This window comes from Canis lupus, chromosome 24 (assembly GCF_003254725.2).
Source record: "Canis lupus dingo isolate Sandy chromosome 24, ASM325472v2, whole genome shotgun sequence".
Lineage (NCBI taxonomy): Eukaryota > Metazoa > Chordata > Mammalia > Carnivora > Canidae > Canis > Canis lupus.
Genome location: NC_064266.1, coordinates 35,371,172 through 35,393,587, shown reverse-complemented (window position 1 = coordinate 35,393,587; position 22,416 = coordinate 35,371,172). Strand labels below are relative to the sequence as shown.

Below are 22,416 nucleotides of genomic sequence, written 5' to 3'. Positions count from 1 at the left end.
GGGACACCCCCCCTGCCTGTCTGTCTGTCTGTCCTGGGCCCGGCCCACACCGCAGACCCGCGCCTGTTGCTTTCCCCGTGAGGTTGTTGGGAGCACACGCGGGGTGGGCTTGCGGGGCCCCCAGCATCTGAGCCAGCGGGGCCGCGGCCGGGCTCGAGTCCGCATCCCCGGGAAGTCCGAGGCTGCCACAGGGCCTCCGCGATTCGGGGCTGAGTCGGGGGTGGGGGGCCCTCGGCCCCCACTTGCCACCTCCGTGGGGATGACTCCCTCTGCACCTGCTTCTGGGGCTCCTGCGGGGAGTCCCCGCTGCTCCTCCTCCGCCGGGTCCCTCCTCCCCGGGTTCCAGGCCAGAGGCCGCAGGGACGCGCACATTTTACTAGTGACAATGCAGAGGCATAGACGCGGGCCACGTGGGCGAGTCTCTGGCTGTCCTGGAGCCTGGGCCGTGTCTGCCAACTTCAGCCTCAGGTGTAGCTTAGCACCCCCAAGTCCCTTCTAGCTGCTCCCCCCAAACTGCCGCTCACCCCCCGAGTATGGCTTCCCAGCTACTGCTCTGTGGTCCGCTTCCAGCCTGGGGACCACACCGCCCACGCTAAGTGGCTTTTCGAGATGGTTTCCACACAGGAAAGTTCCTCTCCTCTGAGCGGCTCTCCTCCCAGCTGGTGAAGGTGGGTTTTCTCCCCACTGCTCCCCTAATGATGATCACGGCCACTTCCTGCGTGACTGCTCCCGGCCAGCGTGGGGCCTGCGCCCTTCCCGCAGGAGCTCACTTCTCTGCATCGGGACCCCACGGGGTAGGGCCTGTTTCCCCAGGGACTTGATGGGGGTTGGGATTTGCGGGGTGCTGTCTCACCCTGGGGCCAAAGCTCCTCACCATTGCTCAGGGTTACCCGGTTTGAATCATTGGAAGGCTACCGTGTCGCCTTTCCCACACCCACACACTTGCAGGAAGACCCTTTACTCCAGGGGGTGGGCGCGCATTTTCTGCCAAGCACCAGACCCGCAGCTCTTCCAGGTTTTAGGGACACTTGGTTTCTGTTGCAGCTTCTCCACTTGGCCATTGTGTGGCCAATGCAGCTCAGCCAGGCAATATAGGAAGGAATCTGTGCGCTGACGAAACTGATTTACAAAAGCAGGGAGTCAGCCTGGGGGGCACAGTTTGCTGACCCCATTCACTCAATAATTTTCTCTAAATAAACACATTTTTGTTTTCCCTCGAAAACACTCACTTGAAAGAAAACTATGTCAGCAGAGTGGACGGAAACGCAGCACGGCTTGCTGGAAAAGGATGGTAACCATAGAAATTAAAACAACAAGCCTGAACAGAGGGCCTGCATTCTGCCCCCAGCCGGGGGGCCTGTTCTGTCTTTGTTCCAAAGGATGACAAGCCCAGGGAGGGGCTGGAGGCATATTAGCAGCAAATCACGATGCTGTCTTTGAGGTGATGGGAAGGAGTGGAGAAGAATTGGTACAGGATGTAACGTTACTACAGCCGTGTCTGTTTGTCTTGTGACAAGGTCTCAGGAAGTGCGCGGGAGGCTCCGAGGTCAGAGGAGGGAGGTGGCAGGGGTGTGGGGCTGCATTCCTGATGGAGCAGTGGGGTGGGGCACCCCAGGCAGGCAGCGGGCTTAGGGGTGTGGGGACACCGACTCTCAGGACGACTCTCAGGACGGAGGCCAGTGTCTTTACTTCAGGGCAGGCAAGCTCCAAGGGGCAGCCTGAAGGTGGCTGCTCAAGCTTAATTGTGTCAGAGAAAGTCCAGCTGCACCATCAGAAAGAGAATCGGCTAAATTCCCTGCCTAATGGTTCCTTTTTTCCCCTCATTCCTCCACTTCTTTATCTTTCTTGCTCTTGCTCACTCTGTGTATATTTACACGTGCACGCACACAAGTTCTGCCTCTCTTAAAAAGACCACATATTCTGGTTATCTTTCATTTCTGACAACCACTTCCTCAACCTCCCCACCCTACAGAGCTGAGCAAAGAATTCAGTTAGACTTTCTGCAATGTCAGGGCCTCTCCTGTGAAATTGTCCCCACCGTCTCTCGGAAGCCAAGTGCCGACTGAGTCTATTGATCCCCTGCTCCTTCTATCAGTGTCAAATGCCTCGTGTGTCTCTTGGCAGGGGGCAGTCCTAATTCTATTAATAGCTTTAGGTTTTCTTATCATGGTCGCACATTCCCAACCTCATCCTCACCAGGTCCCCAGCCTCTGCTCTGCTCAGAGCTTCCCACCTCCCTGCATCCCTTGCAGTGCCTCCTGGTTCTGCCTGCATTCTCCTGCACACAGACTTTCCTGTTTTTACTCCTATTGAAAGCATCGTTTTACTCTGTCATGCCTATTTATTTATTAAAGATTTTATTCAGGGGCAGCCCCGGTGGCCCAGCGGTTTAGTGCTGCCTTCATCCCAGGATGTGATCCTGGGGGCCCAGGATCGAGTCCCACATCGGGCTCCCTGCATGGAGCCTGCTTCTCCTTCGGCCTGTGTCCCTGCCTCTCTCTCTCTCTCTGTGTCTCTCATGAATAAATAAACAGAATCTTAAAAAAAAAGTCTATTTAAAAAAAATAAAAATAAACAAAGATTTTATTCACTTATTTGACAGAGAGAGAGAGAGAGAACACAAGCAGAGGGAGAAGCAGGGGGAGAGGGAGAAGCAGGCTCCCCACTAAGCAGGGAACCCAACATGGGGCCCAATCCCAGGACTCTGGGATCCTGATCTGAGCCCAAGGCAGATGCTTCACTACCGACTGAGCCTCCCAGGCATCCCACGGCTTGCCTTTTTATTTATTTTTTATAAAGATTTTTATTCATTTATTCATGACAGACACACACATACACACAGAGGCAGAGACATAGGCAGAGGGAGAAGCAGACTCCCTGCAAGGAGCCCGATGTGGGACTCGATCCCAGGACCCCGGGATCATGACCTGAGCCAAAGGCAGACACTCGACCACTGAGCCACCCAGGTGCCCCCATGTCTTGCCTTTTTTAAAGTGGGAGAAGAGATGATCATTCTGCCCTTACCAAAAGCCATTACTTGAAGCTTTCCATGGGGTGTGGAAGCAGGGAGGCCCATGGGTTCCCATATCCTTTGGGGATATTGCTGACCGCCTTAAATTCACCAAGTCGACATGATTTTTCGACTGCAACAGAGTTCCCCTAACTTCAGGCATCCCTGAGCTACCTTTGTGATTGTAATCATCTGTATAACACTGCTTTTAGTATTATGAAAATTTTTCTTTTAGATCAATTTACTTGGGAAAAAAAAGACCCCTTTTACTCATCATAGGCAATAGCATCAGTGAAGTTACGGATTTGATGTACTAGCTTTTTTCTAATACACATCTAATAGTCTTATATACTATTGAAATAAACAATGTTCATATTTTAAGGGCTCCAAAATCATCTTTGTGGGGACCCTACCACAAAGATGCAGGAACCACATGTTGATGTAACTTAGCAGCTTTTCTGTCTGGAGGGTGATGCAGATTGTCATTTTCAAACTTCTGCTTAGCCCCCAAATTCTTAGTCTTAAAGAGAATCTTGTGTTGAGTTCCAGTTTGGGAACCCACTGAAGGGGAGCTGCTGGCCTCGGAGTGGGATCTGGGAGGAAGCCAGCCTCCCTCCTCCCCTGGCCACGTGGCCAACGTCGGGGTTGCTGCCTGGATGCTAAGACTGGATAAGGACCCAATCGATGCTGGTACCCAGTGTATGCAGATTGGAGAGGTTGAGGGTCAGGGGTGCACCTGAGTGAGTTGGGCCCGGTGTCAGGAACAGCAGAAACTCCAGCCCGGGTGAGTGGGTGCTGAGCACGGTGGGCAGGCACTCAGCCTCCACGTCCACTTCTGTCCTGATGCTTCCTGGCTGCAGAAGCCCCAGAGCTACTGCTTGCATTTCCTAGGCTCCTGTGGATGGTGGATATAAGGTGGGGGTGTCCTCTGCTACCCGTGCTGGGTCCCTCACTGATGCGTGCCTGTCCTGATGGGTGGGGCTTCAGGATGATAGAAAGTTCTGAAACAGCGTCCTGGATTCTGGTAGCCTTGAAATGCACGCCTTTCCCAGATTTCAGGGAGAGTGTTATTGAGATGTTCTCAGCCAAGTGACGAAAATTAAGTTGTTTTATGTCAGTAACAGGTAAGTGTGACTATGTCTGAGGAAGTAGGGGCTGAAGCCTACTTTCCTCCCCAGGGGACTGAGGGTGTGAGTCCTTTAGTGAGGTCATGAGTTTTGGGGTCAGGGACCATGAGACCCCTGTGGGTGGCAGGTCAGGGTGTTGGTGACTCCCCTCTCCAGCTCAGAGCGGGCTTCAGGGCTGGGGCGCACCCAGTGAGCACAGTCCCCAGGGCCTGGGACGGGTTGGCGGGTTGGGGGGCAGGCAGGGGGATCCTAGAGTCCTAATCACTGAGCTCTTCCCCACTGCCCAGTTTAAACTTGCCCCAGCGGATTCGCTTTTTAAGTCAGTGGAAGATTGATGATTTCATTATTTGTGGTGCTCGGCAATAAATCTGGGAGTTTCGGCTAAACCGAGCATTTTGCCCGCGTCGTGTCTTCGCTGAGTGTTATTCATCACGTCCAATCACTCATTCACCTCCGGGCCGGGGCCTGGAGGGGGGCAGGTCCTCCCCAAGTTGACATCTTTCATCTCTTAGGGGCTGGGGGAGGGGGGCACCGTCCAGGAAGGGCTGGGGCTGGGAGGGCGGGTGGAGGCTCAAGGTTGGGGAGCAGCTGAGATCTCGACAAAGGCCAGAGAAGGAACCAGAAGGGGGTTACAGGAGAGGCCTGGAGGGGAGGGGGCTCAGAGTCCGGCCCGTTGCCAAGAAAATCTCCCACGAAGGAGAAGAGGTAATGCAGTGGAGAAAGGAAGAGAAACTGCCAGAGAGTTCTTGCCAAGGGAGTGTCGAAGATTTTAATTCAAGATGAAATGTGTTCTTGTTTGTGTACAACTAATTTCCCTCCCAAATGAAGGGTTTTGTCTATCACTCGGGTGTTTCAATAGCAACCGTGTAATTAAGGTAGCGTGCGCCTCTCTGGTTTGCGAGGCAGGCTGTTTGCGTTAACATGTTGGGGAAGCAAACATGGCTTGGGCTGCTTCCTGGGTCCAAGGAGGGAAAAGCAAAGAGTCAAAGAGACCATCTCCAAATAGAGGCTTGGCTCCTGCAGTGATGATGTCATCTGGAAACTGTGAGTGCAATCGCCCTGAATGAGGGGGCCCCCCCGGAACTCCGCTCTGGTTAGGGGAGCGAGCGGTGAAGGACGGAGGATGTGCCCAGAGATTGTAGGAACGGGATCATAACTCACATGCTTACAGAGGCCAGGGAGGTGGTGTATGTGCGGGAAGTGTGTTTGAGTGTATTTTTTTTCAGTGCTATTGTATTTCGTCTGTGTAGTAAATACCTGGGGAATTCATTTCCACCAAGAAATAAGCATTCTCAGTCTCGTTAAAACACATGGCTTTCTTGATCTATCTTTTTGTTCTGTTGTTTTTAGTACAGAGATGAGTAGAGAGATTTGTTTTTATGATGGAGAAAACCCCAGCAGCCTGAGAGATAATAAACAGTGATGACTTTCAGGTTCATTGCTGAGGGGCAACAGAGAGGGTGGAGGACTGTAGTGAGCTCAGCCTCGTGGCCCACCCACCGAGGGCAGCAGGGATTTGCTCAGGTCATGAGTTGCTTAACGGAAAGTACATCCAGTTTTCTGTGTGTTTGATTTTTTAGAGGAAGCTGGAAATCTAGATGTTTATGCCAAATCTTCTTTTTTTTTCCTTCCAGCTTCATTGAAGTGTAATTAACAACTAAAATGGTAAAATAGTTAGTGTACAGTGTGAAGAGTTGATCTACACATACCTTGTGGAATCTTCTCATTTTTAACGTTGAAAACCAACTGTGTAGACCAAGTTTGGGGCTGGTCACAGCCTATCTCCTGGCAGGACATGGCCCACAGTGAGTGTGTCACTTGCCACCTGGGGTAGATTTATATTGACCTGCACACTTTAGTAGCAACATTTGCTTCTAACTTTGGTGACTGATTCATTTCATCTGTCTAAGATTCATTTTTTCCAACCATAAAATCAGCTCCTTCTATTTCTGTAGCGGGTTATGTTTAAAGTCTCTACAACCTACTTACTTATCCTTCCCTAAGTTTGTTTTTTTGTGGGGAACGTCTTGAGAGCCCGAATCAGAAGATCCATAGATCTTTATCCAAGTTCTGGGGGGCTCTGAATTAGTTATGAGTTAGCTGTGGCTACTGTGACCATGGCTAAATGGGACACATGATACAGGTTGATTTCCTCCTCATGTGAACCCCAGAGCTGGTGTGGCAGTTCTGGTCCATGAAGCGAACCCTCTGTCTTTTTGGAAAATGTGAGCAGGTTCACCCTGAAAGATGGGGCCCTGGGAGCTCTGCTCTGGTTAGGGGAGCGGTGAAGAGGAGGACAGAGGTTGTGTCCAGAGATTATATGAACGGGATCATAACTATGCCTAGGCCATTGGCTCTATCCATTTGATCCAGATGCCCCATATCTGTATTTTGGCAGTGAGAAGAGGGAAAAGGAGACAAGTAAGGTACACTTCTTCCTTTATGGGTGAAGCCTGGCGTGGACACTCCTCACCTCCGCAGCATTTGCTCACTTGTCCACAAATCGCAGCAAGGGAGGCTGGGAACTGTTATCCTAATTCTGAGCTGCCATGTGCCTGCCACACAACAGAGGTTCATAAGGGGTGTATGGATAATGGGGGGCAGTTTGCTCCTGCAAGCAGATAAGGAGGTGGCCAACTCAGTCTAAAACAAACAAAATCCCTGTATCTCACTTGGGATTCTCAACTAACTTCTAGTTTTACTCTTGAGAGGTGGCAATTACTTGGTTTTCGACCTTTTTAACAAGTTTTAAAGCAAAATGGTTTTCCCAATTAATCTTAACACTATAGCGTCCCAAACCTCAGTAACTTCCGTTTTCTTCTTGTAATTTTGGACACATTTGTCTATCAACTGAATGATTATTTGCTTTATGTTTTATTCTAAATAGACTCAGTATTTTTTCCTCAAATTTATTAAAAATAAGTTTTGCTGAATGAAAAAAAAAGTTTTACTGAATGATAATGAAAAAAACATCAAAATTTGAGGGATGCAGCTAAAGCAGTACAAGGAGGAACATTTATAACTTTAAAGAAGAAAATCAGTGACCTAAGATTCCATCTTAAGATGCTAGAAAAAAAATAAAATAAAAATAAAGAAAAAGAAAAAGATGCTAGAAAAAAAGATCAAAGTACAGTAGATAAGTAGAGGTAAGTAGAATTAAGATAAGGAACTGAAGTTAATGAAACAGAGAAGCTAAGTTAATAGGTAAAATTAACAAAGCCAGAAGTTAGTTCTTTAAAAACGTCAATAGAATATATAAACCTGTAATGAACATTTTGCTGCATCTTGATTTTATCACTCAATTCCTCATGGAAATATCCTCAACTGATCTAGCATAGACCTGAATTATTCTTTACAATGGTAGTTTATTTTGTTTCTGGTTTGGGGCCACTAAGAACAACACTGCGGTGGCATTTTTGTGTAAAATGTTACAAGATAGAAGTACTTTTATTTCTACAGGCCGCATTTCCAGCAGTTTCAGAGCTGGGGCACACTCTTCTGTGAATTGTCTATTTATGGCCACTGCCTCTTTGTCCTATCAGTTTGTAAGAGTTTTTTGTATACTGAACTCTTTGTCTATTATTGACTTACAAGTGCTTTTACAGATTTATATACTTTGTCATCATTTTATCTACAAAAATTCCAAATTTTTATATTTCCAGTATGTCTTTTTTTTTTCCTTTTATATTTTCAGTTATAAAATCCATCTTGGTTTGTAAAATCTCCCCAACCTCTCTAGATTGTAGTTGCAACGTCCTAGATTTTCTTGTAAAATTATTACATGGGGCAGAAGATGTTTCCTTCAGCGTCTGTCTGAGCTGCTGGGAGTCCTCTTGCTCCTGGTCATTCCTTTCCCAGGATGGTCCACTCCTGGTCACTCCATGGGGTACGAGTACAGAGGCCTGGACATTTGGGCATACTTACTCCAGAGCTCCCCGCTGGTTTTGCCGAGGCTTTTTCTGGCCTGCAAGGAAGATCAATCTTTTGCCCTGTCTGGTCTCCTCCCCCACTTCCCTACACAAGTGTTGATCCCCCAGAACATTTAGTCTCTGCTTCTGGAGACCCCCACCCTTCAACTCTTCTCTTTCCCTTATACCCACCATCTATATCAGCACACCCTCTACCCTAGGCCCACATGGTCTACCTGCCTGCCCTCCTCGAGGTCCCTGACTGTCATCTCTTGGAGGACTGTCATAACAGAGTCCTCCCCAGTCTCTCTGCTTCCTCCTCGCACCCCCCTGCAGTCTCTTCTGTGTCTGTGATATGGATGACAGATCCCATTACTCTTCTGACAGGAACTGCCATCTACTGGTCTTGCTCTGTGCAGAGCCCTTTGTATGGGGGACAGTGTCCCGCTCCCCCTGGTCCCTTCTGCCCCCTAATCTCTTCTTGGGGCTCCCCCGGCTCCTGCCATAATAGCTTTTCCTGGGACAGGCCTGGTGCTCCCCCTTGGGTCTTCAACTTTGCTCTGCCCTTCCTGTTCTTTGCCCAGATGTCCACTGCTGCTTCCTCACCTGTAGGGCACCTGCTCCAATGCCACCTCCTCTGCGGGCTCCTTCTGACTGCCATCTCCCTCCATAACCACCTCCACCGTTGCCCAGCTCCACCTTCTCCAGGCCACTCGGCACCACCTGATGACTTTATGCATTACAGAGGGCCTTATGCTGGATTCCTCCAGAAATCCACCCTGAGACTGGGTGTGAGAAGAGCAGTTTATCTGGAGGGAGCTCTGGCAGGAGAACAGGGAAGGGAGACCGGAAGGAGAAGGATCATGGCATCAACCCTAGTGGGTAGTTAGCAGGTGACCACCGTGGGACCTTGGGCCCAGTCTCTCCTTGTGGGTGACGGTGTGGAACAGGCCTTGGGGGGCTCCCGTCTGGCCCTTATGGGGGGCTGTTTGTCGGGACATCAGTTCCCACCCACGTGGGCTCCTGCAGCCGCAGCCCTCAGAGGGAGAGCCTCAGGGGCAGAAAGAAGGCACCGAGGGGCAAGTTTCAGGAAGGAGGGCGGCACTGGGTGCGGGCACACTCACGTCCTCGACTGTCACCGCTTGTTGTGTCTCCCTCTGCAGATCGGGAGCTCCTGCAGCCGGGTGGGTCTCTGCTGCATCCCCCGGGGCCTCCGCTGTGCCTGGGGCATCGCTGCCCCCCTCGAGACGTGTGCGATGAGTGGACGGAGCCTTAGAGATCCCTGGCTTGGGCTGCTGAGCGGGACGTCTGTAGTCCTCGAAGAGCCCAGATGCTGCAGCAAACGCTCTGCTCCGCCGCTTTGCAGACGTCAGCCCGCTGCTCTCTGGCTGGTTCTGAGGCCGCTGCTTGCAGCCAGGATGGGTCTCAGTGTCAGAAGGGCTCGGACAGGACAGACCTGCTGGCAAAGCCTCCTTTTCCTGCGGGTGCTGGACTGTTGCCCTTGGATTTTTTTTTTAAACCAGACTAACTGGTTTGCTCAGAAGAATACAACAAATAGATGTATTCTTCCCTGGTCCCAATAATCATTCAGTATCACTATGAACTTATAGGTTCTTTCTTTCTTTTTTTTTTTTTTAACTCAGTGTGTTCATATTTCTTTCCACACATTTTTTATAGCCAAATATTTTTATGTTTGTCTAATAGAAGCTCTTTCATCATAGCTTTTTCTGCCTTTCTATTTGTTCCCTTCTTTCTGTGAGTACTTCTCAGCTTTCTGGTATAAAACACCTGCCCAGAACGTTCAGGAAAGGTCAACATCCTAAGAGACGAGTGAAGGCACACTGTTCTATATTAAGGAGAATGAAAGGATCAGGACAACTAAATGCCTGCCATGTGTGATCCCGAGATGAAGAAAGGAAAGCACGAAATCCAGACTGTATGTTAGATTGTGTTACTGTGTTGGCATTGACTAGCATGGATGTGAAAACAGGACCGACATTCTGCAGGAAAATGTCTTTTTCTTTAGGAGACACACACTGCAGGTTTTAGAAATGAAATCTTATGATCTTTACACCATCATCTCAAGTGATTTAGCCAGAAAAGGAAAACCATACACACACACACACACACACAGACACACGCACTAGCGCCTGTGGACGGGGTGACCACATGTGGCCTGGCTTGGGTTGTCAGCTGGAGAGTCTAGGTGAAGGATATAAGGATGTTCACTGTGCTACTCTGACCTTTTCATTCGGGTGGACATTTACCAAAAAAGTTGGGAAAAATAAAATAAAACAAGGCAAAAAAGATTCAGAAGGGACAAGAATTGTGGTCCAGACTGCGGGCAGCTGGACTCCCACCCTGCCCTAAGAAAACATCCTTTGGGATGTTTCTCATGCTGTGATTTAAGGACCTGACTGGGTTTGTGGGGTTTTGTTTTTTTGTTTTTTTTTCTAACCTCAGAAGTGTAAAATACAGACAGATTTGGAGAACTATTCCCTCTTATTCAGGAGAAAAAGGTAGAAAGGAAAAGAGGGAGAGGGGGTGAAGGCCTGAAGGCGGCAATTTGTTAATCAAATGTCTGAACCAAGTGCTGCGTCAGGTCCTTCTTCCTACATTATTTGTCCGATTCCAACAACAACTCACAAAAGACGGGAAAATCAAGGCTGAGAGAAGTCACAGGTCCGTCCCTGTCATCTCAGATTCAGGCGCTGGGAAAGAAATATGATTAAGTCAATCAGTCATAGGAGAGAGGTCAAGAGCTACCTGAACCCAGCGATTGTTAACATCCTGAGCACGGGTTACTGTTCATCAGAGAGCTTTGTAGCAGGGGGGCTGGGTCCTCGGGGCTGGGTCCTCGGGGCTGAGCCCGGAAAGGCCGCCTGGTCCTCTCCCCTCGGCTGCACATTGGCCCAGAGGGCAAGTCTGGGAGCACGGTCCCCCTCTGCCTGGTACCTGTTCAGAGGAAGCCCTGGCACCTTCCCATCAGGGGGCCCACCCCCATCCTCACAGCAGGGAGGGAGGCCCCTGGGGTCGAGGCCTGTGGGTGAGCCGTGAGGGGCAGCGGGGCTGGTCTGGGTGTAGCCTCCGGACCCCTGGTCCGCACCCCCTGGAACTCACAGTTCCACGGGCAGAGACTAAGCGGCTCCTCCAGTGATTCTGCACTACGATGCGGTGGGGGGCCTGTGAAAATTAGGATATTTTATTTAGGGTGAATGGGGGGGTACATCCAGCCCTCCCCAGCCCACCCCCCTCCATGCTCCACAGCCCGGGAAGGAAAGGACACGTTTGCTAAGACACTTTCTGATTGCGCTCCGGTGGAGATTTAAGCAAATTAGCCAATTAAGGCAGCTCCACTAACTACATTCCACATTCAGGCAGTTCGCGATTTACTTCCCACATGGACAAAGAAACTAAAAAAGGAACCAAATCAACATCTCAGGAAGGAAAAATAAAAATATCTTTGATGAACAAATTAAAGCGAGGGATTTCTCGATGATTGAAAGCATCCGAAATGACTCTCAGTCCAAGGTCAAGAGGCAGCAGCCCTTCCCGACCAGTTTCTGTCCTTCCTTCTGGAAGGTGCTGGGGAGAGAAGTGGTCTCAGCACCACCACGGTTCTGAGGCTGGCGATCCCCTTCCAGGGAAGTGGGGCAGAGGGGAGAGCCGGGGTCTGGACGCTGCGGGGAGAGCCCAGCTCTGACAGCAGGGTTTGCACCCAGAAGTCAGGCTTGTGCCGGAGCTGCGACCCCAGGGGTGAGCTGGTCCCCCAGTGCTTTAGGAGTGAATCGCCCTGGTTGGTAGCAGGTGCTGGTTTCCAGGCTGTCAATCCTGCCAGGCCGATTCCAAGCTAGCAGGTAGTGAACGTCCTGAACATTCCACGACCGGCTCTCCGAGCTGCCGTCCTCTGCACACCGTGGGTGCGAGTGACCAGGCGGGTCCCCTCTAGGGGGTCCCCAGGCAGGTGTCAGGGCAGGGCCCACCCTGGGGCCGTGGTGGGCTCACACATCTCCCCACCCAGCGCCCACAGAGTCACGGAGGAGGAGGAAGGGGCAGATTCAGGCCAGTTAACCCTGGAAGAGAGAAGCCCGGGGGCCGAGGGGGGCAGGCTGTCCAGGGGAGAACCCACCCTGAGGGCCAGGAGAGGCCCTGGGGGCTCCCAGAACCCAAGGCTGTTTGGGAAGGACTCTCCTCCGACCAGGCCGTGGAAGCCAAACCTGGAGGGAGGGGTAGAGACTGTGCTACAGTCTATCAGAAACACTATGCAAAAAATTAGAGCTTGATTCTTTTTGAAGATTTCTTTTTTTTTTTTTTAATTTTTATTTATTTATGATAGTCACAGAGTGAGAGAGAGAGAGAGGCAGAGACACAGGCAGAGGGAGAAGCAGGCTCCATGCACCGGGAGCCTGATGTGGGATTTGATCCCGGGTCTCCAGGATCGCGCCCTGGGCCAAAGGCAGGCGCTAAACCGCTGCGCCACCCAGGGATCCCCTTGATTCTTTTTGATTATTACTCTAAGAATTAGGGCGCATCTGCCACTATCACCCGGAAGTTGTTAAATATGAGATAAAAACTTATTTTTCTGTCAAATGTAGCTGCATTTTTCTAGATGAAGGCTTTGTTCAGAGGAGGGGGTTGAGAACAGGGCCTCCCCTGCCAGTTGCTACCTGGGCCTCCTGTCTGTGCCTCAGTGTCCTCATCTGTGAGATGGGACAGTGATCACACTGCCTAGGGGGTGGAGGATTCAATGCTATAATGTGTGTGGAGTCCTGAGAGCAGTACTGGCCTGAACTGAATCCCCGGTGACTGCTGGTTAAGTACATCACAAACATGTGCTGTGAAACTTTGGTACCCAAGTTAACTGGATTTGCCTACAATTGCCGTTTTATCTGTTTGGATCATCCTCACATAATAAAGACCTCATGTCATCATGTGGGGTCCTTGCTGGGAAGGAAAGGCTCATGGCATCATGAGAGGGGCTTTGAGGGACCAGACCTGAGCCTTGGGCCAGAGTGTGGGCTGATGAAAGACACAGAAGAGTCCCCCAAGGAGGTGAGGTTTCATCTGAGACCTGACAGATGGGCTGCAGGTAACTAGGTGTGGGACTGGAGGTGGGGTAGATAGTCCAGGAGGAGGGAACAGCATGTGCAAAGGCCCTGAGGTGCCAGGTGAGTCCAAGGGCAGAGGAGAGGCCAGTGTGGCCTGGACCCCGTGGACCCTGTGAGGGTTGGGTGTGGGGGGTGGATCTGGTGAGGGGCAGGCATCTGTGGGAGTTTGGGCCGAATGTAGGGCTGAGGGCCCTCTGGAAGGTTTGAAGCAGGGGTGTGGCTGGGATCAGATTGGCCTCCTTGGATGTTCCCAGTGTTAACGGGATGCTTTCCTGGTCTGGGCCTCTCGCCTTCCTCCTCATTCCCCATCACAGCCTGTGTCACAGCGAGAGCCTGGGTGGGACGGCGGAGCTCGTTACAGGGCCTTGGTCACATCTCAGAGAAAACCCGCGCGGGGGCCAGAACTAGTGAGCCGGGAAGTCGGCGCGGGCGGCCGGGGTCTGGGGTGTCAGCAGCGCTGTCTTGTTCTGGGGCCACGTCGGATGCAGGGCTTCCAGCAGAGGCCTCGGGACGTGTGCGGAGTCAGGGGGGCCACGGCTCCGAGCGCATGGACCAGCCTGGGGGCGTCGACTGGGGAGCGCCTGGGGCCGGTGTTCAGATCCCTCCCGGGCGACTGTTGGCGCGGGCCCGGGAGTCACAGCTGCATCTGTGTGCAAAGCACCTCGGTGTCACGGGTTGCACCCCTGCGAAACGTGAGAATCATTCGAATTCCTGGTGGGGGTGAGCCCGGGCCTCCCTGATTCCTCGGCGCTCCTCGCGGGGTGGACGGATGACTTCGTAGAGAACAGACATCGGGGGGCACGAGGCCCGTCGCGGGCCCGTTTGTGAATAATGAAGGGCCCCACGCTCGGCTGTGTTTCCACAAGACGCTCGGCCTGTCGCTTCCCCAGCCGGCACGGACGAGCCTTTGTTTCCCAGCAGGACCAGTCCCCTAATTACCTCTTATTTGTCAAGGAGGCGAGATGTATTTGTGCTTCCCGGGCTCCCATTGTGACACTTCGCCGCGTTTCCTCTGCAAAATGCTCCTTTTCTGCCCGACCGAGCCGGCTGCTGGTGCTTCGCTCCTCCGTGGGGAGGAGATGCTACAAGTTCTCCGCCAGGGGGTCGGTCCCCCTCCTTCAGGGTCCCCGAGGCATCTGCAGACTAGGGCTGGCGACAGAGAACAGAATCCCCGTCGAGGTGCTGCGGCGTGGCCGAGCGCCCTTCCCTCCCCTCGGGTCACCGGGCCTGTCGCTTGCCCGCGAGAATGACCTCTGGCTCCAGATATGCTCCTCTCTGCCTGTCATGTGTCGGGAGTCGCCGTGGACGCCGTGGCCGCTTCTCGGAAGCCTGTGATGCGCTCCAGTTAGCGATGCGTCCTCCCCGGCAGCAACTGAGTCTAATTGCTCTACTTCGCGTCCCTCGGCCACACGCACGGCACGCGTGTCATCTGGACGACGGTGTGGAGCTCAAGCTCAAGGTCTCTGGCAGGGACACAGCACATTTCAAGGTCCCCGACATCCTCTGCGATCGGCACCAACTACTCGCCAAGAAAACGAGCCCGTGGCCCTGTTGGTGAGCAGCTGGCGCTTTAGGAGCTCGTCACCATCGTCCGCGGTCCCTGATCTGTATCAACATGAGACGAGAAACCACTTGAGAGGAGTCAGGAACACGTGGCCTCCCTCCTCCTCCTCCCGGTCCTCCCATTCCACATCGACTCATTCATGGATGAAATTGCGTCTTTGTGACGGCGAGGCACGAAGGATCCCGTGGCGTCAAATTAGCATCATGGGAGCAGAGAGTGGAAACGGGTTATTATAGGGCCCCTGGCTCACCCTCCTCCCAGCAGGTGGAAGTAAGGGACGGGAGACCTCGATGCAAGTGTGAATTCATGTGCAAGGATTCTGGAGAAGCAGCGCAGGCTGGGAAAGGGCGAGCGGGGTCGAGGTCCCAGATCTTGGGGGTGGAGAAGCCTTTTATCAAAAGCATCGCTGTCATCCGGGCACAGCGGGTAGATTCCGCCGCAGGTTGTGCATCCTGGCTCCTTGTGAGCGAGCCTCAAGGCTTATGCTGACATCGAGAGGACGCGTCGAAGCATCTCTGAGACTCCGTGAGCCCAAGGCAGGTGCTCGGGTCCCAGCTCCGCCACCGCGTGACGGCTGGGCCACCCACCTTCCCTCCTTGGGCCCCAGCTCCCGCATCGATAAACTGCACGCTCCCTGTGACATTCCCTGGTGTCGCCGGTGCAGGATCAGGCCGCCTGAGAGGTGGAAGAGGGCCCGCTTCTGCTGGCGTTCCAGGAAGAGAGCCTCGCTCTCAGGCCGTCCTGCGGTGTGTCCTGGGGGGCACGAGCCTTGAAGTGGCAAAGGTGTCGTGCAGGAATCACAGCCTCTCATGGAACAGCAGACCTTCCACTTACCGAAAGTTCCTACTGGGGTGGGAGATCCACCCCTTGGTGATGGGGGGACCAGGTGGCTGGCAGAGCCCAGAGGGTCCCTATGGACCTGCAGCGAGTCAGTTTCCGTGGTGGGAGGCGGGGGCACTGGAAGGATTGGCGGGGGTGGGCACCTGTGTCTGCCACGTGTCCCTTACCCTCTGCGTCTGTACGTCCCCATTTCCCTCTTCCACAAAGTAAGATCCCCAGGGAAGAAATCTGGGGGTTTCCCCTGTTGTATCTCAAGCTCTTGCGAGAGTGTCTCCCACACATCGAGCCTTCAATAACTATCTATGGAAACAACAAATGTAGAAACCAATGGGGTCACGACATCACCTTGGCTGGGAAAGAATGAAGTTGTGTTCCTGACACGAGGGTTTGTAGCAGATGTGGAGGCAGGGCCTCCCGGTGCTCCCTGAGCTGCGGCCTCTCACCTCCTCCGAGTCTTATCTCCTGAGACGGACAGGTGGATGGGGATGGTCTTGCTCCCTCTCCCCTCCCAGCCCCCCAGGCAGTTCCCATGATTCTGGGGGGAGGCTTCCCGGCTGCTGCCATTGATCCAATACCTCGGCACCTCCCTTTGCTTCCATCAGCCCCAGGCAGGAGTTTTAAATTCGGAACGTGTACACACAGCCGGGAAGTGTTATTGTTCACGGAATGCGCTCACCTGTCCTTTGGTCACTTCAGGAGGCGCGTTAAAGAAGCAGGAGGCTGTCTGCTGAGTACGTGTCCTGCACTGGGCAGCAAATCCTTCCTTGGAGGCAGTCGGGGCGGCACATCTCTCACCCACCACCCACTGGGACTGTCACCAAGGGGCGGAGGTCACAGCCTGGTCTTGACCTCTGCCCCACTGGGTGTGCGCCAACAGGCCACAACCTCTTGGGATCCGTTTCTGAATCTATGCAACAGAAAGAACACTGAACCTCCTGGATCCTAACAGGCACTTTTCCACGCTAATAGGCCTCCAATCTGGGGGTGTCCTCTCATCGCTGGGCCTTGCTATTACATCGTGATTTAACTGCCAGTGTTGGCTTGCTTAGTGACACATGACACGGGGATGCATCATCACATCCATTTGTCTGAGATGAGGCGAACGCGGTGTCAACTGCCCCTGACCAGCTCTTATGAAGGTCAGAGGGGACCCGTGGGGCTGAGAGGCCTTTGGGAATTACAAGAGGCTGCCGGGTCATTCGTTCTGGCTCTGCCTGGTGAGCGTCCTTGGCAGGCAGATGTGCCTCCTCTCCAGGCCCCGCGGTCCTCGTTCATTCCCAAGGTTGGGGCAACCGATTCCCAAGGTTGGGGCAACCGACGTGATGTGGAGATTTGCTCTCCCGGGGAATGGGGTGCAAGGGTGTCTCTGGAAACCTGAGGCCAGGGAGCACGGCCAGGCCACTCTGAGCAGAGATCTCCCCGACGAGATGGAGAGATGAGATGTCTCCCAGGTGCCTTCCGGATCTGAGGTTCCAGGATGGGTAAGGGTTTCCCGAGGCCCCAAGGGCAGGGCAGCTGGGAGAGGCTGGCATGCCCACCTCCAGGCACCACTCCCCACACATCCCAGTGGGAAGGGGCCCCTGGAGTGTGCAGTGAGCCAAAGCCTGACCACACCTGTGGCCTTGCTGTGCTCTTCGGGGAAGCAGTGGCAGGCCCCAAGGACGTGCTGCTCGGCACAAAGCAGGATGGGCCCCAAGAAAGAGGCCACTGCAGGGAAAATGGAAACCTGATGAATGCCAGGGTTTCCCGAGAAGTGCGGGCAGGGACCGGCGGGTGTGGGTTGGCTGTGTCTACACAAGGCGAATGTAGCCAGTCATTTATTCCTGCTCTAATCTGATTATGGGCCATTTAAGGGACGGTCTGCAGAACATGGAAAGCCTAGCTAGGCACCTGCAGGCCGTTCCGGCAGAGCCACGGTTGTGACATCCCCCCGGTCACCGACCACAGCCCGGGAGCCACAGTGAGGACAGAACGTGTGCAGATGACCTGATCGGAGGCTTTTATATCCATTAGCTTCAGCTTCTGGTTTGCAGCTTTCAGAAACTCTGTTTTTTTTCTCCCTAAATGAAAATTCATTTTTATTAAAGTTGTAAATATTCCTTGTAAAAAAAAAAACAATCCTATGATTACAGCCCTGCAGCATTTCTGCTGGAATAGAGTCCGGAGAGTTACCTTTTCCCTAATAGCCATCGTGTGTCCCCTGACCCCGCCTGCCTGTGGAGAGAAGCTGAGAGCGATTAGTCTGACATTCAAGGCTCACAATGGTCCATCCCAAGTGACATGGAGGGGACAGGGCCATTTCTGGCTCCCCACGAGCCACTCACCCTCCCCAGGGCTACTTTGGGAATCTCCCGTCCCATGTGGCAGTGCTGGTGGGTAATTCCTGGTCACACGTCCACTGTAAAAGCTGAGGGACGAGGCGCCCCCTCTCCCCACTGCTTCCCTGGCAGTGGGCGCTGGTCTAAGTCTGGCCTCTCACCTGCTCTTTCCTGGAACTTGGTTTTGAACAAGCAAAGGCAAGAAGATCGAGCAGAGGGAGGTCTCCTCTCTGAGGGCAGCATCTGGTCAGCTGGTTCGGGTGTGAGATGCCATCTCGCGGGCCCCCGGCTCCTCTGGTCCCCACCGGGTCTCCCCGACTCCTCCAGTCTGTGGGGCTCAAGATCCTGCAGATGAAGTCACCCCGGTGCATCTCCATTACTTGTAGCCAAGAATCCTGACTCACCACCTGGCCGTCTAGGTGAGGATGTCCCTCAACACCCACTCTCCTGCTCCCGGAGGAAACGATAACCCCCTGGGGTCAGCTCTTAACTGGATCTCTTCTTTGATACGATCCTGAGTCAGGGAACAAATTCAATACCTGTTAAACAAATGGGCTCTTTTGGGACATTTTCAGGGAACAGAGGAGCTCAGACTCTCACCATCAGAGTCTTTCTCCTTTCCGGATAGGAACTGACTCATAATATTCATCAGAGGCCATTAATTTTACTTTTGTGGGAAGAGCAACACCCAGAACAACCTTCAGGGGGATTTCTCTTTCACAAGCCAATCAAATTATATGTGATTTGAGCAAGAGATTTCATATGCAGTGAGCCTGGCCAAATTTTAGTAATGTAGGAATTGAAAAATTATTTTATTCCCTCCCCTGTCTCCCCTCCTCCCCCCAGTGAGGTGTTCTGGGGATGATGTCCAGCACTGACACGTCACACCTGTGCAGAGGTGATGTGAACGAGCCAGGCCGATCCACCGTTTTCTTGCTCCCTGTTTTGGTCAGGACTCTGGGTACCACATGAAACATCTCATTCAAATGTGCTTAAACCAACAAATGAACAAAAAACAAAAAACATTCTCTAAAGGCTCATAGGATGGAAGTTTAGAGGCATGTGTCTGTGGCGCCCCCTGTGGTCTGGAGGACTCACGCTCATCCTCTACTGCACCTGCCTCCCAGGCCCACCCTCCCCCAGGGCTCATGGAAGGTGGTGCTGAAGGCGTGTTAGAGGAGCAATGATGTCTCCAGACCAGGTACCCTGCAAGAGGCCCTTCTCTGCCCCACGACAGGGCAGTTCTTCACCCTCCATGTCATTCTTCCTAAGTATTTCTGGGAGCAACGCCTTAGAGACCCATGTAAGGGTAGATTCATTAGAGCTGGAATGAAGACCAATTCGGAGGTTGGTTCACTTCTGCTGAAGTGTGGCTATCGAGCCAGGTGTCATGCAGCCCAGGGGTGAAACACACAGGTCCCGGACTCAGAACACATGGGATCAGGTCCCAGTGGGCCCCTTACAGCTCAGGGATCTGGGCTAAGTCACTTAAAACCTGTCATAGTTTCTCCATCTATGGATGAGATAGGTTATACCTTTGAAGTGGTCTATGGAGTGGTCTGATAATAAAATTGACCTCGAAGTGTGGCTGTGAGATTTAATGAGCCCATGTGTACCTGTTACAGCACACAGTAAGTGTGCAATGAATGTGACCTGCCACTGATGCTATCTGGTCGCACATTTTCTCCTGAGATAGCTAAGAGTTACACTCATGCCAAAGATCAGAAACCTCTGGCACAAAGCACTCAGCGCCTCTTACAAGCACCTCCATTTATGCTGTCTCTAAATCCCAGCATTAGGGATAGGGAAGGAGAAAAAGAGACCGAGGTGGTTTGCTCTTAACAGCCTTGCCGTAGTTAATGACCTCAGAGGCTCTTGACAGCATCACCGGAGTTAATGACCGCCTCAGGCACAGGGAAAGCACGTCTGGTGGCTTCCCAGCTGGGAACGCAGGACCAGAAGAGAACTAAGGTGCCAGGTGTAGGGCTGTGTGTCCCACTTGTACTATTTCCTTTATTGTGAACGTCACCCTATGTGGTGGGCATGGCCCCCATTTTATGGAAGAGAAAAGTAAAGTCCAGAGGAGTTAAGCGATTTGTCCAAAATCACACAGAAATGATCAGAGCTGGGATCTGAACTTATGACAGTCTGATTCCAAGGTCCATGTAGTTTTAACTCTACTTCAGTTCCTCAGAGAAACAAGAGAGAAGCCAAAGGTATAACCTATCTCATTTGGACAACTGGCCCCTTGGTGATGAAGTGCTGTCTGTATTTTTATTAAGAAACTCACTTAAAAAAATTTCTCAAACATTAGTTACTTTTAATGAGTATTTTGCAATTATTGGTAACCATTTTTGATGAATAGGGAGCAGGAACCAACTCTCGAAGGTTCAGGAAGCACTGGTTGGAATCAGACCTGAAATCGGCAGACACGAGCAAGTCCTGCAGGCGCCGACTTGGGAAGAGCTACAGCCCTTCATGGAGCTTCCCTGAAAGCACAGAGGAGCAGGTCAAGGAGGGGCAGGGCTGTCACTTGATAGCAAAGTCCCCTGGCTTTGCCTCCCAGGCCCTGCGCTGGGAAGTGGCATTCCACCTGAGATCCGCACTGGTGGGCGTTCTGGGTCCATGTCACTGTGTCCTCGCAGGCAGGAGTCGTACGTGTTGAAGAGTGTTTGTGCAGATCTGACCTGATGTGTTTTGTTCTTTAAATTTGCCAAAAATTCATTGCTGGGACCAGCTAGTCCTGGGTTCCACCCTCCCTGCCAGGGGATTGGAAGCCAGGTTCACCAAGAAGAAACCAAGTCCTCACCCAACTGAGTGTCATCGGGGTCCCAGCGGCCTGTCTGACAAGGACCTCCCCACTCCGTTGGAGAAGGACGATCAGTAACCCAGGGTGTAGACGGGAACTGTTCTGCACCAGAATCCACACCTGCTCCCTGATGGGAGGCCTAGGAACTTAGCTCTGGTTCTCGGTGCCCCCAGGGGGGCTGCCTAGTCGGCTTGTGGTTATCAGGCCCCTGCAGGCCCTCCAGACTCGTCCCTTCCAGCCCCTCTGGTTCGGGGAGCCTGGGGACACAGGCTCATGCACTACACATTGTGGCAGGGTGTCCCTGAGCACTGCGTCCCTCTGGTGCCCCATCTTCTGACACCTCACCAGATGATTTGGGCACCAGGCCCTGCCGACTGCTTCACCCGGAGGCCGATCCCAGGAAGACGAGGAGGACGTTCCTGTGCCATTTAGTAAAGGATTTAATTCCTGGGGGACTCGTCAGCACGGCATCCCAACACAGCCCGGTGCCTGGACTCTAACTTGCCATTCTGATTAAAACCACCCGAACCCCATCAAGCTCTGCATCAGGCCCCAACAGAGGCGGCACCGCTGGGGCCTGGGGACATCTGGCCCTGGAGAATGAGGCTTGGACGGGGAGGGGAGCGGAGGGGGTCTGACTCACATCACGCAGTGGAGGCGAGATGTGACCCACAAATGACGGGAACCCAGGCCCCCTCTGGGGACAGCCGCTCCTGGGTAAACACATCTGAGAAATGTTTAATTGAATGTTCAGAGGGACGCTATTCCTGGGGCAGTCGTCAGCCTCCGAGGACCTCAGGCTCCTGACCCTGCTCACCCCTGTGTTCTCTGTACACACCCCCAAGCCCCCTTCCTGTGTCCTGGTGGCTCCTCATGGAGACCAGTGAGGAAGGCCTGGCCAGCCCTTGGGTCAACACAGGGTGACACGGGGCATGAGCGGGGGGCAGGGGCTGCCTGTTGGGAGGTTCCGGGAGGGGGATGTGAGCACAGTCTGCGGCCAACATGCGAGGCCTGCTCGATGCCCCCGCCCAGCCTGCCCCCGGTCCCAGCACGTCTTCCTGGGGGCTCCCATTAGGGGCCCCCTCCTGCAGCCCTTGGGGCTCCCCGGGCATCGAGGCCCCACGGTTCCCTGGAGATGCTCGTCGGCCCCCCACGTGCCAGGAAGAACCTTCCTGGGACCTGAGACTCCGAGAACCTGTCCCTGGTGACAAAGGTGTTGGTTGTGTCCACGGGGCTCTGGGGTCACAGGCAGCAGAATCCACGTCGAATTCTGAGGCAAGGGCAAGAGGATGTGACCATCAGGATGTGGGGAGCAGGGCATTGGGCTGGGAGGGCAGGGGCCAGGCTGTCCTTGGGGTGGGAGACACAGGAGCCCACGGGGAATTTGCTGTCGGGCCGATGGGTTAGGGCTCAGGGTGACTTCAACCCTCTGGGGAGAACCGATGAGTCCTCACTCAGAGGAGGCGGCAGGGCCACAGCGCCAATGTCCACTCCACGTCCTGTCCCCAGTGGACGCCTCTTCCCCGACCCTCTCTGGGACCCCCATGAGTTAAGGTCAAAGCTGCTGGAGCCCGGGGGCCACTTCCTCACCCTCCTCATCCCAGAAGGCGGCATGCAGCACGGAGGCCCGGCTGTGCGGTGACCTGGGCAGGGAGCAGGAGCAGATGGCAGACTGGGGTCATGGTCACCGGACTCCAGACCCCTGGGTGGCCACACCGCCGGCAGCGCTCCA

The 22,416-nt window shown here is 53.3% G+C and overlaps 1 long non-coding RNA gene across 1 annotated transcript; it reads left to right on the top strand.

Moving 5' to 3' along the window:
* The first annotated feature begins 5,009 nt into the window (after positions 1-5,009).
* Positions 5,010-9,765, top strand: LOC118352273 (uncharacterized). Its single transcript, XR_004809156.2, has 2 exons — positions 5,010-5,181; positions 9,209-9,765. It is a non-coding gene; the product is annotated as an uncharacterized LOC118352273 (long non-coding RNA).
* Positions 9,766-22,416: the final 12,651 nt, after the last annotated feature.